Raw genomic sequence first — 15,206 nt, 5'->3', positions numbered from 1 at the left:
ACAGTAACTCTGTGCGATAGGTAATTATTAACCCCTTTCCACAAGTGAAAAACAAAACTGAAGTTTAGGGATATTTTTAAGTATTATCCAGTTATAGTAAATGATAAACCTGGGACCTGGCTCCAGAACCTGTGCTCTAAATCATTATAGTACATTGTGTGGTTTATCTCTGGTAATACAAGGTTATTCATCCATTCATTCAACAACTGCTTTCTGAGTGCCTACTACTATTCTATTGTAAAGGCAGGATTTTCTAATGCAGAATACAAGACCTTACTTTCAAGTGATGATAAGTTCTAAGGAGAAAAATTAATCCTGCAGGGGTAGGGAGTATCGCCAAGATGTTTCTGACTTATATTTATGGTGGCCTTTGAGCCCGAGACCTGAAGGAGGTAAGGGAGGGAACCATGAGGGTATTGTGGGAGGGAAGAGCACAGGCACAGGGAAGAGCAAATTCCTTCTAATTAATCTTATTAAGAATACTTTTTCTTAACCATTTGTATTCATTTTTTAGGAAATTTAAAAAGAATTTTTATATAAAAATAAATATGGGTACAATGTGAAATAGAATACAAAAGTCACAGCATATTTTAAGGTAAAAATAAAGGCTCTGAGGAAATTCTATGCTTTCTTTTCAGGCTACACCTAAGATGTATGTGCTTAATATTTGAATAAGCTAAATTATGAACAAGCAGAAACCATTAGAGTAGAAGCTAAACAAAGTAGAGGCTGAGGAATCTAGTTGGTAAAGGTAGGGAAAGCAAGAAGACAGAAAATCATACACGATGGATTTATTTTTCTAGACTGACTTTATTTTTAAATTATTGTCTTTTTTTTTTTTAAGATAAGTAGATCACACAAAATATTACGTTAAAAAACATAAGAGGTTCCCATATATCCCACTGTCCACCCCCCCACCCTGCTTCTCCCACATCAACATCTCCTTTCATCAGTGAGGCACATTCATTGCATTTGGTGAATACACTCTGGAGCACTGCCACACTGCAAGGACCATAGTTTACATTATAGTTTACAGTGTCCTGCATCTGTCCTTGCAGTATCATTCAGGACAGCTCCAAGTCCTGAAAATGCCCCATATCACACCTTTTCCTCCCTCTCCCTGCCCTCAGCAACTCCCGTGGCAACTGTCTAGACTGACTTTAGATGTGCTTGAATTTCAAAAGAAATCTCAGTGGAATTTTAGTTTGGAGTGAATTAAATAATAAATTAATATGAGGAGAAATGTCATTTTTTTTCCTAATATAGAGGCTTTTCAGCCAGAAAAAAATGGAATACTTCTCTCCATTTAAGTCTTTTCCTATCCCTCTCAGTAAAATTTTGTAGTTTTCTTCATAAAGGAGCCACATAATTTTTGTTAATTACTGGGTTGTTGTTGTTGATGTTTTTATGAATTGAACATCAACGTGGTTGCTCAGGACAAAAACCTTGGAGTTATCCTTGACTTTTCCGTTTCTTTTACTTTGCACATCCAGTCTATTGGCAAATCTTGTTGACTCCAACTTTAAAATGTATTCAGAGGGAGCATCTGCTTCGCACATGGGAGGTCTGGGATTCAATTCTCAGTGCCTCCTAAAAACAAAAAAACAACAATAGGCAAAACAAATGAAAAAACCAACTCAGGGGGACCAGTGTGGCTCAATGGCTGAGCACCAGCTTCCCACATACGCAGTCCCAGTCCTCTACCCCAGTACCTAAAAAAAAAAAAGAATGTATTCAGAAGCCAACCACTTTCTCTGCCACCATCCTTGCCCAAGCCACTGTTATCTCTTAACTAGATTATTTTAATAGAGTCTTAATTCATCTCCCCTTTTCCATTTTTGTCCTCTGAAAGTCTGCTCTCAATGTAACAAGCGTGGTAATTCTGTTAAAATGGTATACAGATTTAACTTCCCCCCCTTGCTCACTCTCCCCCCCTCCCACATTATGGGCCTTCTTACTGTTCCTTGACTATGCCAGCCATACTGCCTCCTCAGAGCTTTGCTCAAGCTCTTCTCCCAGATAACTTCCATACCTCTCCCAAGTCTTTATTCAAATATTACTTTCTTAGGGAGAAATTTTAAACCACCTATTTTTGACATTTTTTTATTAGAGAAGTTGTGAGCTTACAAAACAATTATGCATAATGTGCAGATTATCACCCATAGTTCACCCCTCTACCAACACCTTGCATTGTGCAACATTTGTTACAAAGTATGAAAGAACATCATCAAAATATTCTATCATCTATGGTTCATAGCTTACATTTGGTATGTTTTTCCATATACTACCCCTCCTACTATTAACATCATGTGTTAGTATAGTACACTTGTTATAGTTCATGTAAGAACACTCATATTTGGACTGTTAACCACAGTCCATCATTCACCACATGGTTTACTGTGATACACAATCTCATGCCTTGTACCATCCATCCCAAGTGTACACTCAGTGGCTGTCACTTTAGTCACAGAGTTGTGCAGTCATTGCCTCAGTAAATTTTTAAACGTTAAGCCACCTATTTTAAATTACAATTCCATCTTCACCTTCAGCTCTTTTTTTCATACGTCTTTTCACATTCTCACATACTAAATAATTTACTTATTATAGTTATTATTCTTTTATTTTCCTCCTTGAGGGCAAGGATGTTTGCCTCTTTTGTTCATTGGTATAGTCTCAGCATCTAGAACAGTGCTGGGAATGCAGAAGACATTTAGTCATTCATTAAATGGTTGAATTTAATCTTTTTCTTTTGTATTTTCAAACATTTTTATGACATATGCCAAAGCCTTTATTTTTATTTATTTTATAATACTGTTATATTCTCATTCTTAGTTTTTCTATTGATTTACTTTTTCATAAATCATATGCAAACAATGATGCTTTTGTCTTGTCTGGTTTAATATTTATGTTTGTTGGGAAAATGGAACAGGGATTTTTATTACATTGATTAGAATTTTCAGGACAGTACTAAGCATTGCAGATAGCTGTTATCCTTATGTAGTTCCTGATAAATATCAGAATACATCTCATTTTATTATTATGTCTGATTTTGGCTGATTTCAGAGAGCTGTTCTTTTATCGTGTTGAAGGTTTCTTCTAATCTTGGTTTTCTAAGAATTCTTACCAAGAATGCACATAAAATTTTGTCAAATGCCTTTTTTCCATTCATATAATATTTTCATTGAAATTAATTTAGATACCATAAAATGCATCCTTTTAAAGTGTACAGTTAAGTGAGTTTTAACATAGTCACAAGGTTATGCAGCATCACCACCGTCTTAATTCCAGAACATTTTCCTCACCCTCCCCAAAAATACCTATTGCCTTTTAGCAATTACTCCTCAATTCTCACCTCTCCCCACCCCCAGCCCTTGGCAAATATTTATCTACTATCTGACTCTATGAATTTACCTATTATGGACCTTTCCTATATATGGAATCATACAATATGAGGTCTTTTGTGTCTGGCTTCCTTTATTTATCATAATGTTTTCAAGGTTCATCTATGTTATAGCATGTTTCAGTACTTCATTCCCTTTTCTAATTGAGTAGCATTCCATTGTATGGATAGATATACATTTTGTTTAACCATTTGTCAGTTGATGGGAATTTGGGTTGTTTCTTTTTTTGGTTATTATGAATAATGCTGCTATGCACATTCATGTAAAAGTTGTTGCATGAGCATATTGTTTTCATTTACCTTGATTAGTTATTTTGGAATGCAATTTGCTAGGTTATGTGGTAACTCTGAGCTTAATCTTTTGAAGAAATGCTAGACTGTTTTCCAAAGCAGCTACACAATTTTATATTCCCAACAGCCTAATAGCCTTGGCTATAACCTCCAGTACAATGTTGAATGGAAGTGGCCAGAGCAGACATTCTTGTCTTATTTCTGATCTTAAGGGGAATTAGATCTTCAACAGTTAAGTCTGATGTTAGCTGTTGGGTTTTCATAGATGCCCTTTATCTCTTAAGAAGGCATTACCTTCTATTCCTAATTGGTTGAGCGTTTTTATTTTGAATGAGTGTTGCATTTTATCAAATACTTTTTTTTGTCTATTGAGATGATCATGTAGGGTTTTTTTTCCTTTCTTTTATTAACATGGTATTTTGCATTCATTGCATTCAAGGATTTTCATATGTTGAACCAACCTTGCATTCTTGTGATAAATCCCACTTGGTTTTGTAGCTGGATATACCCTTTTTATATATAGCTGGGTTCAATTTACTGGTATTTTATTGAGGATTGTTTGCATCTGTATTCATCAGGGATATCTGTAGTTCTTTTCTTGTGATGTCTTTGTCTGGTTTTGCTATCAGGGTAATATTTGCTTCATAGAATCAGTTAGGGAGTGTACCCTTTTCTATTTTTTGGAAACTTTTATGAAGAGTTGATGTTAATTCTTCTTTAAATATTTTGTAGAATTCACCAGTGAAGCCCTCTGGTTCTGGACTTTTCTTGGTAGGAAGTTTTTTGATTACCAATTCAATCTCCTTACTTGTTATAGATTTATTCAGATTTTCTCTGTCATCTTGAATTAGTTTTGGTAGTTTGTGCCTTTCTAGGATTTTGTTCATCTGTGTTGTCTTACAGTTGTTCTTATACTATTTTATCTTTTTTTTTTTGTAAGACTGCTAATAATGTTCCCCTCCATCATATTTTTTTTTAAGATTTACTTTCTATTTATTTCTCTCCCTCCCCCCCCCTCCCCCAGTTGTCTGCTCTCTGTGCCCATTTGCTGTGTGTTCTTCTGGGACTGCTTCTGTCCTTATCATCGGCACCGGGAATCTGTTTCTTTTTGTTGCATCATCTTGCTGTGTCAGCTCTCCGTGTCTGCAGCGCCATTCTTTGGCAGGCTGCACTTTCTTTCGCACTGGGCTGCTCTCCTTACGGGGCACACTCCTTGCACAACGTGGGGCTCCACTATGCTGGGGACACCCCTGCGTGGCACGGCACTCCTTGTACACATCAGCACTGCACATGGGCCAGCTCCACACGGGTCAAGGAGGCCCAGGGCTTGAACCGCAGACCTCCCTTGTGGTAGGCAGATGCCCTATCCATTGGGCCAAGTCTGCTCCCCCCCCCCTCCATCATTTTTGAATTGATAGAATGAGTCCTCTCCGTTTTTCCCAGTCAGCCTAGCACATAGCTTGTCGATTTTGTTGATCTTTACAAAGAAACAACTTTTGGTATTGTTGTTTTTCTCTATTTCTCTATTCTCTAATTCCTTTTATTTCCACTCAAATCTTTATATTTCCTTCCTTCTGCTTGCTTTGGGTTAGTTTATTATTCTCATTAATTAAGGTGGAAGGTTGGGTTTTTGAATGACTTTTCTTCTTTAATATAGTGGTTTACAACTGTAAATTTCTCTCTAGGAACTGCTTTTATGGCATCCTATAAATTTTGGTATGTTGTGTTTTCATTTTCATTCATTTCAAAGTATTTTCTAATTTTCCTGGCAATGTCTTCTTTTATCCATTGGTTAATTGAAAGAGTGATGTTTAATTCCTACCTGTTGGTGAATTTCCCTGTTTTCTTTCTGTTATTAATTTCAAGCACCATTCCATTGTGGTCAGAGGAGATTCTTTGTATTATTTCTATACTTTTATTGAGGCATGTTTTATAGCCTCACATACAGTCTATAATGGAGAGCGTTTTGTGGGCACTTGAGAAGAATGTGTATTCAATTGCTATTGTTGGGTAGAGGGTTCTATAGATAATCTGTAAGGTCTAGTTAGTTTATAATTTTGTTCTTCTTCTGTTTCCTTGTTGATATTCTATCTATTTTATCCATTATTGAAAGTGGGGTATCAAGATCTCCAAATATTATTGTTGCATTGTCTGTTTCTCCCTTTGCTTGTCAATTATCATATATTTTAAAATCTAAATTCCTTAGAGATTTGTCTGTTCGTGGTTTTTTTGTTTTTGTGTTTTGTCCATTTTCTTGTTGGGGCTTTGCTGACTGTAAAATGTGTGATGAGCTTTCCCATTTTTATTTACTCTAAAACAATTATATATACCAAAGAGGTTTTAATGACTTGAAACCTTAAAACCACTTCAGGCATGGAAACTTTTTGAGGTTGCTTTTTGACACCTTTTAAAATTAATTTCATAGTTATTGGTTTAGTCATATGTTCCACTTCTTGGATTAATTATAGCAATTTATATTCTCCCTTTTTTTTTTTTAAGATTTATTTATTTATTTCTCTCCCCCCCCCCCCCCCCCCAGTTTTCTGTTCTCTGTGTCCTTTCGCTGTGTTCTTCTGTGACCACTTCTATCCTTACCAGCGGCACCAGGAATCTGTGTTTCTTTTTGCATCATCTTGCTGTGTCAGCTCTCCATGCGTGCGGTGCCATTCTTGGGCAGGCTGCACTTTCTTTCATGTTGGGTGGCTCTCCTTACAGGGCGCACTCCTTGTGCGTGGGGCTCCCCTACGCAGGGGACGCCCCTGCGTGGCAGGGCACTCCTTGCGCGCATCAGCACTGCTCATGGGCCAGCTCCACACGGGTTAAGGAGGCCCGGGGTTTGAACCGCGGACCTCCCATGTTGTAGGTGGACACCCAATCTATTGGGCCAAGTCCGCTTCCCTATATTTTCTTGAAAACTTTCTTTCATAGACATCATAAAAATTCTAGTCATCATAAAAATAGTGTTACATTTACACTATTCTAAGTTTTCAAAGCTCAGTTACTGTAGTTATGGCTTTTCATTATTAATTTTGTATATAATTTCTTTTTAATTAGATTTACCAAAGGTGTGTCAGCATTAATGGGTCTTTTCCCCAAGGTTCTAGCTCTTGGTTTTTTGTTTTCTCCCTTTTTTGTTGATCAATTCTGCTATTTTTTTCCTCTCTTCCTAATCATTTTCTGATGTCATCTTTACTATTAATACCTTTCCCCAAGTATATTTTCTTCTATTTCAAATTTCATGAAATAATTTATTAGTTAATTTCTCTAAAATATTTTTGAAAGTGAAAAATTTTAAAGCTAGGAATTTTCCTCAAGTCTGAATTTGGAGCTAGACTGGTAGGCAGGCGGGCAGGCAGGTAGGTAGATAGATAGATAAATAGACATGGATAATTAATGTTTTATAGCCATTTTCAGAATAGATTTTAATTGTGGTTTTCCTTTCCTTGTTTAGCCCAGGAAATGTTTAGGAGAGGGTTACAGAAAGTTGTGATTGGTTTAATAATATTTTGTATAATGTTTTTATTATTGGTTTCTAATATGGTTACTTTGTAGTAAGACTATATAATCCTTTTTATTTTTTTAACTTACTGAATTTTCTTTTAATATATGGTCAACTTTTTTTTAAAAGTTCTTTGTATTCTTGAAAAGAAAGCCTCCATAGGATTCAATATTTTATACTTCTATAATTAGACTATATTTTTCAAATCATTAATATTTATTTTTTGCCCACTCTGTTCAAGTTGAATCTACCACATTTATTATATTTCTGAGTATCTTCCTCTATATTTTTAGCTATTTAATAAATATCAGGGCTTTATTTGGCATATAAATGTTTATCAACTATACTCATTCTCAAAATATACAGATCCACTTTGTACTATTTTATACTTTGTGCTCTTAAGTTATACTCTTTTTGTCTTTTATCAGTCGTGTTTTCTAGACATTTTTGTTTATATTTGGCTGGTGTATCTTTATCCAGCCTTTTACTCATAACCTTTCTGCTCATTTTAAGATAAAAATTGTATTTGTACATACTGTATATGAGCTTAGTGTTGTTTTTCTGTCATCTCTGAGAGATTTTCCCTTTCTCCCACTCATCACTTACAGTCTTCCTCAAGGTTTTACCTACTTTTTTGGTTAGTAGAAATATTTCCTGGCTTTTGGCAGAGTGTTGTGCAACATTCTTCATTTCTATTACTGAAACTTTTCTTTTTCTATTTTACAGTTTTTCCATGTGAAGGTGGGGTTTGTAGGGCTAGGGTGATCTCTGTGATAGCCTAGGTTTATAAAAGTGAATAAGACTTGTTTTTGCCTTTAAAGAACGTAAGACTGGCTAAGGGGCATAGGTGCCTAGAAGTAAAAAGTAAAAGTGAGATACATATAAGAAAAGATAACCGGATTTCCCTAACAAGGCAGTTAGACTAAATGAACTACAAATAACTGATGACCAACCCAGAATAATCATGAAGAAGAGAATAGTTGATATATTCTGGCATTTCATTACAAAAATGCTCCTTTTCAGCCCTTTTTTTAATCACAGGGCATTAAAAAGATTTGTTTATTTAAGAACTGCCTATATTGTCTGTAATAGACAATGTAGTCTTTGCCATGAGAGAGAGAACTCCACACCCTGAATGAACCTTCCTTTACGTTTTGTTCTATTGCTTCTTCCCTCCTTACAAACACGTATTTAAGTCTTTAGTAAAAAGTTAAACCACAATACTGTCTGGAACATAGAAGACTTGCAATGTTTTTCTTGTTGTTTTGGTGGCGTGCATGAGAAAACTGAAATACATTGACCAAGTGACTTGCCCAGAGTTACAGAGTGAGATAGTAGAAAGAGTTGCACTAAAATCTGTTGTCTTTTTTACGTCCATGAGATGAAAGGAGATATGCAACTCACATTACTGTCATTTTGACAATATAAAAGAATTTTATATTTATGTTATGATTCAATTTTAAAAATTAAAAGTCCATGTATGGAAAGGATTAAAACCGGGCTTTGGGTGAACTACTTATGTGCTCTTTGTAATTTATTTGAATAAGCAAGGAAGTGGACTCTGAAAAAATTGTTCCCAGAACAGTGAGTTTTTAACGTGAGGTCCTTTTATTTTATTTTATTTTTTTATTTCCTGAAGATATTGTGATGTTACCAGATAAAAGAATAGCACAAGAGAGGAAGTTACTGATGGATGGAAAGTTAAGGTTGAAGACAAACCACAATTTTGCCCAGGCCTGGCCTTATATGAGGCAGTTGAATAAGACTAAGAAAAGGAAAATGAAATAGTGTTCAGAAAATGCCTGTGAGTGATTTGTTGAAAAATTGAATTAATTTTTGTACACATAAGGTAGTCAAGATGGATTTGCTTATTTGTCAAAAATAGACACAGTTTAAGACTCAATGTGGGGGAATTGGATGTGACTTAACTGATAGAGCATCTGTCTACCATATGGAGGGTCCAAGGTTCGATTCCCAGGGCCTCCTGACCCTTGTGTTAAGCTGACCCACATGCAGTGCTGCTGCACACAAGGAGTGCCGTGCTGTGCAGGGGTACCCCGTGCACAAGGAGTACACCCCGCAAGGAGAGCCACCTTGTGTGAAAAAAAGCACAGCTCGCCCAAGGAGTGGTGCCACACGTGTGGAGAGCTGACGCAGCAAGATGATGCAACAAAAAAGAGACAGTTTCCCATTGCCGCCAGATAATGCAAGTGGATGCAGAAGAACACACAGCAAATGGACACAGAGAGCAGACAATGAGGGGAAGGGGAGAGAAATAAATAAAAAATAAATTAAAAAATTTTTAAAGGACTAAATGTGATATAATTTTGCTTTATGCCTAGAATTGCTCAAATTTTCCTCTAATGAATTGGCATCCATCCCTGAGACATAAACTAAAGGAAGTAGTCTCTGAAAAAATGATCAGAAAAGTGCTATCTTCTGGACACTATTGTGCTAAGAACCAAATCTTATCCTCCACTTGTAGAGCTACTACAATTAGCTCATTAAATAGCTTTAATTTTTTTTATATTGACAGTTACATTCAACCATCAAAAGTCAACATTAGCATCCCAGTCAAAGTACTCACCATTGTCCACTTCTTTAGCTTGTGTCATATATTGGTATTTTCTTCCTACTGTTTACTTTACATTATTAAATATTTGCTTAGCAACTCTGTTAGGAGCACTTGTCCTTCAAAGGTTTTGTTTGTTTGTTTGTTTTTAGGAGGTACTGGGGATTGAACTGAGATCTTATACATGGGAAGCAGGCACTTAACCACTTGAGTGATATCCACTCCCCCTTTCAAAGGTTTTTGTTTTTGTTTTTTATTTTTGGATGGGTGCTTTTGGCAGAATGACAAAAACATCTTCATCCTTTAAAAAGTAGAGATAAATTACAATAGGAGATTGAAGTGATGAATGCACAACTATATGATTATACCAAATACCATTGATTATACACTTTGGATGGATTTATGCTTTATTAATATATATAAATAAAATTGATCTGATAAAAATTATAATATGATACATTTAATAAATGGTTCTGTATCCTTAAAATGTTATTAACAGCTATTATATATTTAATTTTTGAGGCATTTGGTAGATTATCATACTTGTCCTTAGTTAGACTCGGTGATTTTTGCCTTTTGTCTGCTATCAGCAGTCTAGGTCATGTGTGCCTATTTTCAGAAGCATTTAGGGTAATTGCTGTGGTACTAAATTTGAAAGTATGTAGAGTATCTTCTCCCTTCAACCTTTCTATTTCTTCTGTCTCCCACAGACCTCTTAGTCCTTTGTGCCATGTCTTATGATTGTCCAAAGCCTCTCCCTGTGATATTTTACCCACATCTGTGCTCCTCAAAATGTTTTTCTCAATGAAGGAAAATAGCATGGAACAATGACTCTTTTTGTAAGAAAGGCCAGAGTAGAGAGTATATAAGAACTCCAGATAACAAGTTGAATCAATGTTACAGAAAATGAGTTAGCCAAATAGAAGACAGACTTTGAGAAATATATCCAGAAAGCAAAAGGAATGATTAGAAGTGAATATAAAGGAAGAGATGATAGTTTGAACACCAAATATATTTCAGAGAGAGCCTGCTTGCTAATAACATGAATACCAGAAGACAAGAAGATAATTCAGAATTGATTATCAGAAATATAATAGAAGGGAACTTTCTAAACCTAAATTTAAAAAGATCCAAGGTTGGAATAGATACACCTTATCACATTCTAGATGCCAATACATAGTTTGGTTGAAGTCTTATACCTTAAACTTATAATTCTGTATTCTCCCAAGTAAGAAGCAGTGGCGAACAATATTAGTTTGCCAAGATTCCCAATTAACTATGTGGAGATTTTGACTGGAATTAGAGTATATCTACAGATTAGTCTGGGAAAAATTGACATTTTATAATACTGAGGTTCCAACCAATGAATCAGAGTATTTCTCCATTAATTTAGGCATTCTTCAATATTTTAAATAGTTTATAAGTTTATTTCTCTCCCCTTCTCCCCCACCCCGGTTGTCTGTTCTCTGTGTCTATTTGCTGCATCGTCTTTGTCCGCTTCTGTTGTTGTCAGCGGCATGGGAATCTGTGTCTCTTTTTGTTGCATCATATTGTTGTGTCAGCTCTCCATGTGGACAGTGCCACTTCTGGGTAGGCTGCACTTTCTTTCGTGCTGGGCGGCTCTCCTTATGGGGCGCACTCCTTGCGTGTGGGGCTCCCTTACATGGGGGACACCCCCGCGCGGCACGGCACTCCTTGCGCACATCAGCACTGCATGTGGGCCAGCTCCACACAGGTCAAGGAGGCCTGGGTTTTGAACCACGGACCTCCCATGTGGTCGACGGACGCCCTAACCACTGGGCCAAGTCGGCTGCCTTTATCTATTTTTAGATGTAGTCTTAGGTTTCTTTATGTCCCTGGAGCAGGGAAGAATTTCCTGTCAAGACACAGAAAGGACTAGCCATAAAAGCACAGATTGGGAAGTGGATTTGGCTCAACTGATAGAGTGTCCACCTGCTACATAGGAGGTCCAGGGTTCAAACCCAGGGCGGCCTCCTGACCCATGTAGTAAGCTGGCCATGCACAGTGCTGATGTGCGCAAGGAGTGCCGTGCCATGCAGGGGTATCCCCCACGTAGGGGAACCCCTCAAGGAGAGCTGCCCCATGCAAAAAAAGCGCAACCTGCCCAGAAGTGGTTCCGCACACACAGAGAGCTGACTCAGCAAGATGACGCAACAAAAAGAGACAAGGATTCCCAGTGCTGCTGACAAGAATGCAAGTGGACAAAGAAGAACACACAGCTAATGGACACAGAGAGCAGGCGCGGGGATGGGGGGATGGGAGGGGCAGGAAGTGGGAAGGGGAGAGAAATAAATAAAAAATAAGTCTTGGGAAACGGACTTTGGCCCAGTGGTTAGGGCGTCCGTCTACCATATGGGAGGTCCGCGGTTCAAACCCCGGGCCTTCTTGACCCGTGTGGAGCTGGCCATGCGCAGCGCTGATGCGCGCAAGGAGTGCCGTACCACGCAAGGGTGTCCCCCGCGTGGGGGAGCCCCACGCGCAAGGAGTGCGCCTGTGAGGAAAGCCACCCAGCGTGAAAAGAAAGAGCAGCCTGCCCAGGAATGGCGCCGCCCACACTTCCCGTGCCGCTGACGACAACAGAAGCGGACAAAGAAACAAGACGCAGCAAATAGACACCAAGAACAGACAACCAGGGAAGGGGGGGAAATTAAATAAATACATAAATCTTTAAAAATAAATAAATAAATAAGTCTTAAAAAAAAAGCACAGATTGATAAATTTGAGTACATTAAAATCAAGGACTTTTGTTCAATAATAATGAGATTAAAAAGATAATCCACAAGCTGGGAGGAGATGTTTGCCACACATAGAACTAACAAAATGTTGGTATATATCAGTAAGAGAAACATACCAATTAAAAAATGGGCAAAAGAATGAATAGCCACTGCACAGAACAGATAGTCAAGGCTGGTAAATATATGAAAAGATTCTCAACATAATTAGTAATTAAGAAAATGCAAATTAAGATCACATGAATTTTCCAAAAACCAAGAGGTTTGCTATTATATGTTGGAGAGAATGCAGATCAACAGGAACTCTTAGACACCATTGGAAGAGTATAAATTTGTAATCATTTTGGAAACAATTTTACTTTATGTTGTGAAATTGTTTCCAAAATGTGTTGCATACTTTCTAACAGCATCTTTAGTCCCAGTTGTGCACCCTAGAGAAACTTACACATGTGTACCAGAAGTTGTTCACACTGATGCTATTCATCATGGCAAAGAAAAAATAAAACTGGAAGTAACTCAGATGTCATTTGACCAGAGAATGGAAAATTAAAATGTGCTGTATTGGCATAACAGATTATTATACAGCATTAAAAATGAATTTACTACAGCTATACAGTTGTTGCTGACAGTGTAATTAGGCCAGCCTTACAATGATTATTGTCAAAAACAAAGCAACATTTACTCACTTATAAACAAAAAATAGCCATATACAAAGTTCCTACTGTATGACAGGTACTATTTTGAGCAATGGACAAGATTGACAAGGGGTTCTCTCCTTATAAAGGTAACATTGTAGTTTAGTTAGGGACACATTAATAAATAAGCAAAATAATACGTAATTTCATGTAGTCTTAAGAGCTGTGGCAAAAAGAGGAAGCAGGCTAAGAGGGTAGCATGTGATATGATGTAATGTTTGTGTGCATGTGTGTTTCTGTACCATCAAGGAAGGACTTTTTGAGTATGTAACATCTGAGCCCACTTGAATGTTGTATAGGAATGAGTTGGACAGCTCTCTACTGGAAATATGGGTATGAGCATGGCATATTCAAGAAAGAGCAAGAAGGAAAATAAGGCTAATACAGAATGAGCTAGGACTAAGGAGAGAGGAGCAAGAGGTGAGTTTGAGGAGGTAGATAAGTCCATATCATGTAGGACTTAACAGTTTTAATTTTAAAAAAGAAAATTAAGCCAAGTTATTGGAGAATATTGAGCAGGGGAATGACATGATCTGATTTATGTTTATGATCTGAAGACTAGATTGTTAGGAGAGAAGGAAGGAAGCAAAGGTGGATGCCCAGTTAGGAGATTTTTACAGAAGTTTAGGCTATTGTGGAATAGCCCAGGGAAGGCAGCAGTTAGATGTAGAAAGAAGTGGTTTGGTAATATTTTGGGAGATAATTTAAAGAACTTAGTGTTAGATGATATATGTCTGTAAAGAGAGAGGAATAAATCAATAATGCCATCCAGACTTCCAGTTAAGAGGGATTGGGTAGATGGTGATACCATTTACTCCATTGAGGAATCCTGCAGGATAAGCAGGCTGAGCCACAAGAATAAGAATTTGTTTTAAGAACTCTGAATTTGAAATGCGTACTAAACTCTTATGAGTCTAAAGTTCAGAAGATAGGTTTGGAGTTTGGGGATAGAAATATGTCTGGCATTCAAAACCATGGAATTGGATGAAATCACAAAAGGGAGTAAATGTAGGTAGAAAAGAGAACTATGAAAAGAGAATACTGAGAAGTAGATGGTAAGACAAGAAAGAAGATATTGGAGTGTGTTGTGTCCTGGAAGTCAAGAAAAGAAAATGTTTCAATGGACAGACAATATAATGGAGAAATAAATTTGTAATGGAAATGATAGCTTTCAGGTTAATATATTCCAAATGAGTAGTAAAAGGAGAGCCCTGTAGAGAAATGGAAAAAATGATATAAACAGGCAGTTCACTGAAGGGCAAATCCTAATAGCCAATAAGCCTCAGAAAAGATGCTTAACCTGACCATACATCAGGGAAATGCAAATTTAAAAGAGCAGTAACACCTAATGCTGTCAAAGATTGGAAGGGAGGTCATTTTCATACCTTGGTGGAAATGTGAATTATTACAGCCTTTTTTGAAAGCAGTCTGGCAATACCTGTTAAAATGAAAAATACCTCTAATCTATGATCCAACAGTCTCACTCCTAGAAATCTCTCTCATGGAAATAGAAGCACCAGTGCATAAAAATATAAGTATGTTTCCTACAGCCTTTTTATGAGGGCATAAGCAATGAAAACAAGGTAAATGCACATTCCTCAGGTAAAGGTTGAATAAATTATGGTTTACCCAATCCCTAGATTATTATGCAGCCATTAAAAAAGAATGAGTTAGATCTACACCAGTTGACTTTAAGGATTTTCTTGATCTATTATTAAATGAGAAAAGCAAGATGCAGAGAATTGTGTATTATATGATCCCATTAAAAAAAACACCTCTGCCTGTGTATAAAACATTTGTATACAAGCACATGAACATTGAAAAAAGCATACTTCGTTATAAATAGTGTTAACTGGGGATATGTAATTCTGAAGGAGGAAGGAGAGGTAAGCCTCCACTCATATAAAATAAATACATATATAACCCATATACCTACCTACATACATACATACACACCTCTTTTTAAAAAGAAAAAGGATTTCCATGATAAAACAGC

The 15,206-nt window shown here is 36.9% G+C and overlaps 1 protein-coding gene and 1 long non-coding RNA gene across 2 annotated transcripts in view; one reads left to right on the top strand and one right to left on the bottom strand.

Moving 5' to 3' along the window:
• HDGFL3 (HDGF like 3) overlaps nucleotides 1–15,206 on the top strand; it is a 79,264-nt gene that overhangs the window by 19,295 nt on the left and 44,763 nt on the right. The window lies entirely within an intron of this gene.
• The window catches only part of LOC131278062 (uncharacterized), a 50,820-nt gene continuing 36,545 nt past the window's right edge, over nucleotides 932–15,206 (bottom strand). The window contains exon 5 of the long non-coding RNA XR_009185237.1: nucleotides 932–1,590. This is a non-coding gene — a long non-coding RNA (uncharacterized lncRNA). The remainder of the gene's footprint in view (nucleotides 1,591–15,206) is intronic.

This window comes from Dasypus novemcinctus, chromosome 3 (genome assembly GCF_030445035.2).
Source record: "Dasypus novemcinctus isolate mDasNov1 chromosome 3, mDasNov1.1.hap2, whole genome shotgun sequence".
NCBI classification, from domain to species: Eukaryota; Metazoa; Chordata; class Mammalia; order Cingulata; family Dasypodidae; genus Dasypus; species Dasypus novemcinctus.
The sequence above is the reverse complement of the archived record's forward strand: the minus strand, read 5'-3'. Positions and strand labels throughout refer to the sequence as shown.